The 8124-nt window shown below is 48.4% G+C and overlaps 1 protein-coding gene across 1 annotated transcript in view; it reads right to left on the bottom strand.

The window, feature by feature from the left end:
• LOC144760298 (uncharacterized) overlaps nt 1-7853 on the bottom strand; it is a 109136-nt gene extending 101283 nt beyond the window's left edge. Inside the window, exon 1 of the mRNA XM_078646525.1 lies at nt 7794-7853. The gene's annotated coding sequence lies outside the window, so the exon portion shown is untranslated. The remainder of the gene's footprint in view (nt 1-7793) is intronic.
• Nucleotides 7854-8124: the final 271 nt, after the last annotated feature.

Raw genomic sequence — 8124 nt, forward strand, 5'->3', positions numbered from 1 at the left:
CCCAGAAAGAATTCAGGCAATAGCGAAATTGAATGTGCCAAGAACACAGAGAGAAGTGTGTGCTTTCTTGGGCATTACATCGTACTGTAGACAGTGGATTCCAAATTTTTCGATATTGGCCAAACCTTTGGTGGCATTAACGTGTAAAAACACACCCAATCCCATTCCTTGGTCTGAAGAGTGTCAGAAAAGTTTTCTCGAATTACGCACAGCATTGTGTTCGGCTCCTGTGTTAGGTACCCCCGACTACAGTAAGCCTTTCACATTATATGTCCACGAGAAAGGGCTGTGCATTGTCTGTGTTGACTCAGTTGTTTGGAGGTAGGCAGCGTCCATGTGCCTATTTTTCGTCGACCTTGGATCTGGTGGCAAAAGCATTACCGAGTTGTTTAAGAGCCACAGCAGCAGCGGCTGTCTCTATTCGACAGTCTGCTGGTCTAGTAATGAATAATACACTAGTAGTGATGGTCCCACATGCAGTAGACACGTTGTTAAATAGAACCAAGACACAGCACTTAACTAGTGCTCAATTGTCCAGTTACGAATAAACATTACTAGCGAGTCATGTGCACATAAAAAGGTGCAGTACCTTAAACCTAGCTACGTTGTTGCCAATTGCAGAGGAATCAGATGTTTCAGAACAGCACGATTGTTTTCTCAGAACAGAGGAAGAGACGAAAGGGAGAGTAGATCTATCCGATACTCCTCTTGCTGAATGTGATGGTACATTATGGGTGGATGGTTCATGCTTCAAGCTCCCGAGTGGTGACACGACTGCAGCATATGCCGTTACGACTTTACATACAGTTGTTGAAGCTGCACGTGTCCCACATAATTCAGCTCAAGCAGCGGAATTGATTGCACTCACGAGAGCATGTGTGTTGTCTAAAGGAATGAAAGTGACTATCTACAATGATAGTCAGTATGCATTTGGAGTGGCTCACAGTTTTGGGCGATTGTGGAGAGAACGTGGGCTCCTGACTTCGCATGGAGCTAAGATTCAGCATGGTCAGTTGGTGAATGAGCTTCTTGAATCACTGACCTTGCCTCTGCAAATGGCGATTGTGAAATGTAGTGCTCACAAGAAGGTGACTGATGATGTTGGTCGTGGAAATGCATTTGCTGATGAGATCGCAAAAGAAACGGCAAAGAATGTAATGAGCCGAATGTATGTTGCAGGCCCTGCAAGATGGACTGGTGATGTTGGAATGTGTGAAGACACAATAGAGAGTGTGAAGTCCATTCAAGCTGAGGCCAAAGAGAAAGAATTGAGCATGTGGAGAGAAAGTACGGGTAGAATGGATGCAAATGGTTGCTGGATTGAATTATCAGAGCATCAGAGATGGTTGTTACCCGATGCATATGTGCTTGCAGTGGTTACAATGGCTCATGGAATGGCTCATATCAGCGTGAAAGGGATTTGCGAGTTGTTGGCCCCAGTATGGAAGAATCCAGGGATTCCCAAGTGTGCAGAGAATGTTGTCAAGAACTGCATGGTATGTTTGAAACACAATCCTGGTAGGGGAACCCCAACTCCAGCTGGTCATTTTGCACCTCCTACGTATCCGTTCGAGGTTTTGTAGCTAGATTTTATCCACATGGAGAGGTGCAACAACTTAAAATACGTACTCGTTGTTGTTTGTGCCTTCTCAAGATGGGTAGAAGCCTATCCCCTAAAAGACAATACTGCCTTGTCCACAGCAAAAGCCCTTGTGAAAGAGTACTTCCCCAGGTTTGGAATGCCTAGAATGGTCTGGTCTGATAATGGAAGTGAATTTGTGGGTCGTGTGATGAAGAGAGTGTGTGAAGGGCTAGGTATTCGGCAGAAGTTTCACCCTGCGAATCACCCCCAATCAGCTGGATTAGTAGAATGCTACAACGGCACTTTAAAACTTAAACTGGCCAAAATCCAAGCGAGCACAGGTCTTAAATGGCCTGACGCTATACCCTTAGCACTCCTGTCCACTAGAATGACTGTGCATTCACGAGTGAAACTTAGTCCATATGAGATAGTTTTTGGCCGGCCAGCCAACATATGGGGAGTGCCTAGACCCACAAAATTTAGTGACCTGGAACACCCTGTTTTGCTCGATTATCTGTATAAATTGACGGCTAAATTGCGTGTTTTGCATCAACAGGTCCACAACACCCTGCCACCGGTCTCTGAGACTCCGGGTCACGCCATTGACCCTGGTTCCTGGATTCTTGTCAGAAACTTTCAAAGAACAAAGAACGAACAGCCCAGGTGGACCGGGACTCACCTCGTCCTTCTTTCCACAAGGTCAGCCGTTCGGGTGGAGGGGAAGGCCAACTGGGTCCACGGGATCCATTGTAAGAAAATCCCTTTTCCTCTGCCCTATGACCAGTGGGTCCAGAAGGGTGTCGCTGACCCAGAACCTGATACCGTGCCACATGCCGTCCCTTTTAATGATGTAAAAAGAACTGACTCTGAACAAGAAAATGAGAACATTTCGCACAAAGCCGTGCCACCATCCAAGCGATTGAACACTACAGAGCCTGACCTTTTGTTCCAGGATCAGACAATACCTGGAAAACAACGATATCATTTGAGACCGAGAAAAACGAACTAATAAAACAATTTCTTTTGCAATTTGAGACCAAGATCCATGGACTAATAAACAGATATTTCTTTTTCCTCCCAAGTACTATTTTTGAAAGTGCAGCTCTCCCATCTAAGAAACTTGCTTATTTTTGTTTTTCGAACCGCCGTCCGGGTTCCGCTGCTAGGGCCGCGGTTGATTAAAGTCTTTGGGGTGCAGCTGACGACGTTAGGTCGGTAGTTCTGGTTGGTCCAAGGGAGTTGCCCTAGACTGACAGAAGCATCCCTTAGCAGAGGCAACCTCCCACCGCGGGCAGCACTTTAGAGAGGATGGAGTTTCCCGATGCGGAGAGACCTGCCAAACGAATGAACTTAAAGCGCAGATTATGTAACGTGATGACAAAGAAAAGTTTTATAATATTGTGCATTTTTATGCTATTCAGTATAATGATATTTTTTAATAAGTTATGTTTTATTCTCTTTTCGTGTAACATTTGCACCCACTACATCACCCATACCTCCTCCTACTGTTTCCTCTCATTCTTTCCACCCTCTTCCTGACCACGAATCCAATAGGAGATTGGAGTTCATTAATAACTCCTTTGTTCAGTTGTTACACCAACACCAACTTGTAATGAACACAACTAACTGTTGGGTGTGCGGTCTTATGCCTCACACAACGGATAAAGGTATCCCTTATCTAGTCCTGTCATTTAGTCACAATGGTTCTGTATGGGCATATAGGACAATGTTCATATATGCCCACGAAATCTACCCCCTACGTTCTGTAACAGACAATCCTAGGAAAAGTGCTCTAGTCAAGGGTATAGTAGACATGATTAAGGAAGGTATTTCTTATGAGACTATCCCTAGAGATGAGACACTAGTATACATAGGATGCAACATGACTGGATATGGAGCTACTCTGAGTGAGAAACAGCAAGCTAAGAGATCTTCCCCGATTTGGATTGTACCCCATCAGGGTCATCTGTGTCTGCAAGGTAATGGCACGAATCCCAGGGCTCAGTTAGGGAAGAGTGTCTGTACTGAAACGTATGTTTTTGGTTCTCAGACTTCCCCTGCGTTTTTAGCAGCTAAGGGTACCTATTTCATCTGCCACGATAGAGCCTATACATGGTTGCCCCCTGACTTTTCGGGCTCGTGTTTTGTTTCCTTCCTGTTGCCTCCCACCTACACAGCAGCGGCAGACTACCACCGGACAAGGATAGTTAGAGGTGTTTTGAGTGAAGAAGACACTGCAGGTCAAGAATTTAGGGACTTTGCAAAGGGTTTTCTGACGTTCTGGGGATCCATGGCTAACAGCAGAAACATAAGGCAATTGGCAAGGGTAGTTGAGTCCACCGTGATAGAAACTACTTGTGCCCTTAGTAACCTGACTGCTGAGCTCCAGTCGGATCGACTTATGACCCTTCAGAACAGGGTCGCATTAGATGTCATACTTGCAGACCGAGGTGGGGTATGCAGATTGATCCAATCTAGTTGCTGTATCTTCATCCCTGATAACGCTCCAACAGTGTACCAGGCCATCTCCAAACTACATAAGATTTCCGAATCTATTCATGTGGATAAAGGAGATTGGTCGTTAATGGGATGGTTCTGGGAACTGATATCTGCCTGGGGATGGAAAATTCTAATGGTCATTGGGATGGTCTTAGCCATTCTTTTTCTGTTCTGTCTGTGCATACAGTGCGCTCCTGCAATATGTGGCCTTTGTGTCACATCATGTGTAAGGAAGCCTGTATCAAGAGATGAACTAAGTACTAGAATGATGTTACAGCAACATCTCAATGACTTTAGGAATATAGATCTGGACTCTGACTAACATGAGGATAGATTAATTGCCTATGTAAGGGCAAAAGGAGGGTTTGTGGTTCTGAAAATTCTGTACTCGTGTAATCATTCTGAACTCGAGAATTAAACTTCGTCGAAACATGACGAATTTGGTATCAAAAGACCGAGAATGACGAGCACACCATGTACATATATTTTCAGCATATTCAAGTGACGATTTCACCTCAAAATCGTGATTTGCATTCTGAACCCTTGGCTTCCATTTATGTGTTGCCCTTTACATAGGCCTTAATCCAGCTGAATTCAATTCCACAAGGACACATACTCCTTAATCGACTTTCCTATGACCTGTGCAAGTTGGAACCATTGCCCCAGGCCGAACTCGTTAGGTCAGTTCCCCTCCCAGTGGCCGAACAAGATAGCATCAAGGCTCAATAAGCCATAAAACCATTTCAGCGCGCACACCTGCCGTATCTTGCTCACATCTGTCTCTACTCTTTTTGCTTCACTTACTTTATGGTGGGGAGGTGCCTGTTTTATTGGGGGTCCACCGATATCTGATGAAATGTTGGGCCTCGCCGGGTGATTTGTTGTGGGCAGCACAACGTGAAATATGTACATGTCATCATGACTCTGCTTTTCTTTTGTAACCAATAACTATAAATGACATACTACAAATTCGAAGAATGTTTGCCTGAAGCTGAATATTCTGTATAAAGAGAGAAGCCTGACTTTGTAAATTCGAGCAGTCTCCTGAGAATATACTTCCCCGTGTGTTGTACTTCTAGGACACCTGTTACCTTGGTTGCAGCCAATAAAATCGATCCTTGACTTCACCTAGAAGACTCTGAGTTTCTGTGGTCTGAATCAGGAAGAACCCGAGGTCTCTGGGTGTACCCTGACACCGCTGGGTTGCCGGTTCGGTGCCGGTTCTTAAAAACCCAGTACCTCAATGGATACCCGTAAAATTGTTGTGCAAGCCTTAATTACATCTAGGCTGGACTACGTGAACATCCTGTACCTGGGGCTGCCTGAGTATTTGCTCAACCGACTTCAGGTTGTGCAGAACGCGGCTGCCAGAGCTATACTTATGGTAAACACCAGAACACGTATGTCACTCCATCTGAAAGCCTTAGTGCTTGCCTATCGCGCCTTCCATGATACAGGTGCAGTATATCTGAGGAACAGGATCCAGTGTTACCAGCCTCAACGGATCCTTAGATCCTCCAAGCAATCACTCATGGTGACTCCTAAGTTTACAAAATCTCGGATAGGAGGAAGGTCATTCCAGGTTCAAGCACCCCGGTTGTGGAATGAACTACCTTTACATCTTAGACAGGCTCAGGACTTGCTGTTGTTTAGAAAACAACTGAAAACGTGGCTGTTCCAACAATAATTATTGGTGGGGCGATTCTGCAGGAAGCTTCTGTTCTTGAGATTAGCGCTGTGACACTCTTAGTGAGTATCCGTGCGCTTTATAAATATGTAATTTCATTTCATTTCAGGGAAACCGAAAGGGAAGCACCCAGGGGAACTGAAAGAGAATCACCTGGGGGAATAGAAAGGGAAGCACCCCGGGGAATAGAAAGGGAAGCACCTGGGAAACCAAAAGAGAAGTACCCATGGGAAGAGTAGGAGAAGCACCCAGGGGAACCGAAACAGAAGCACCCATGGGAACCGAAAGAGAAGCACCGAAACAGAAGCACCCGGGTGAACCGAAAGAGAAGCAGCCAGAGGAATCAAAACAGAAGCACCCGGGGGAACTGAAACAGAAGCACCCGGGGGAACCGAAAGAGAAGCACCTTGGGGACAGAAAGAGAAGCACCCCGGGGGACAGAAAGAGAAGCATGCCAGCCCCGACTTTATCATGATAGTGCAGACCTCCTACCAATAGAGGTGGGGGAACCAACTGGGACTATTAGCGATCCTGCCAGCCACGTCCAGAAGCTGCTGTCCCAAAAGTAAGCAACACAGCCTGGGGCATAAAGCAACGGAGATAGACACATGTGGAGCTGATGAGCTGTGACCGGAGCTGATAAGACTGAGAAGGCGGGAGGGAAGTGCCTGGAGTAATGAGCTGGCTAGTCCTCGCCTGGTGTGGTAAAACTGTAGAGTGCTGGTCAACCCGACAGTTCACAGGGCTGGTCTGGATAAGACCAGCGATACCCCCTGATGCATGTTCTGCCACCGCCAGTGAGCCTTGGGTGAGACACCCCTAAATGAACAGAGGGAGGGGCAGCAGGAGGGGGACAGAGAGCCTTTGACCCCCAAGAAACTCCAAGGGCCGATAACCCCTCAGTAAATACCCCTTCAGAGAGGGATACTAAGAGAGCTGGCACCACATGAACTGCATTCACACTTCATAGATTGCACGATGAGTGTGAGAGGCTCATGGCATGCACACTACATCTAACGCCTAACTTACCCCGCTGTGGGTCATATGACTGTGTTAGCATTATGAGCTGCTCCCTGCATCTGACCCCAAGTCATAGCACTTCACATCTGTATGAGCTCATGTGCTGCACCCTGCATCTGACCCCGAGTCATAGCACTTCACATCTGTATGAGCTCATGTGCTGCCCTCTGCATATGACCCCAAGTCATGTGAACTTCACATCTGTATGAGCTCATGTGCTGCACCATGCAGTGTTACCAGTGCTGCAAACAAGGACTGCAGGAGACCTGATGCTGCCCCCTGCAATGCTGCTGAACTCTCTGCACCTACTGGTTTTTGTTTTTAAGTTTTATATCACGCCAACTAAGCCCCCTCCTCCCCCCTCCTCCCTCCTCTGCCCCGGGCCCTCCTCCCTCCTCCGCCCCGGGCCTCTCCTCTCCTCACTGCCCTGGGCCCTTTTGCCCGCCTCCTTCTGCCTCTCCCTCCTCCTCCTCCACCCCCCTCCTCCTCCTCCTCCACCTCCACCCCCCTCCTCCTCCTTCCCCCCTTCCCCTCCTCCTTCCCCCTTTTCCTCCTTCCCCCTCCTCCTCCTCCCCCCTCAGTCTCACCCACCTCCTCCTCCCTCCTCCTCCCCCCTCAGTCCCCATCCTCCCCCCTCCTCCCTCTCCTCCCCCCTCCTCCCTCTCCTCCCCCTCCTCCTTCCCCCTCCCCCTCCCCCTCTTCCGTCCCCCTCCCCCTCTTCCGTCCCCCTCTCCTCCTCCTCCTCCTCCTCCTCATCCTCCATTCCCCCCTCCTCCCCTCAGCCCCTCCCCCCTCAGTCCCCCCTCAGTCTCACTCCCTCCACTCATCCTCCCCCTCCCCCTCCTTCTCCGTCCCCTCTCCTCTTCCTCCTCCTCCTCCCCTGTGCCCCTCCTCCCCCTCCTCCCCCTCCTCCCCCTCCTCCCCCTCTTCCTCCTTTCCCCCTCCCCCTCCTTCTTCCCCCCTCCCCCTCCTCCTCCTCCCCCCTCAGTCCCCCCTCAGTCTCACCCTCTCTCCTCCTTCAAAGCTTCCGCTTCTCCTTCTGTGCAGAGCTCAGGAACAGCTTCACTTCCGGGTCAGAGCAGCGGCTGCTCAGCTGTTCTCGTCCTGTCAGTGTAATAGCACCCGGGTCAGCGGGGGCAGAGTCAGCAGCGGAGGCTGAGTATAAAATCAAGAATAATCTCCAGAAGGATGAATAAAGATAAGTTTATTCAGGAGAAGGAAATGTCCCATCCATCAGCTTGATCTAGTCAGGTGCAACTGACTTGCTGCCCACACATAAACATTCTATTGCCATGGCGCTGCTTAAACAATCATCAAAACCCTTAAAGGGACAACT

The sequence above is a fragment of the Lissotriton helveticus genome, chromosome 1_1, assembly GCF_964261635.1.
Source record: "Lissotriton helveticus chromosome 1_1, aLisHel1.1, whole genome shotgun sequence".
Lineage (NCBI taxonomy): Eukaryota > Metazoa > Chordata > Amphibia > Caudata > Salamandridae > Lissotriton > Lissotriton helveticus.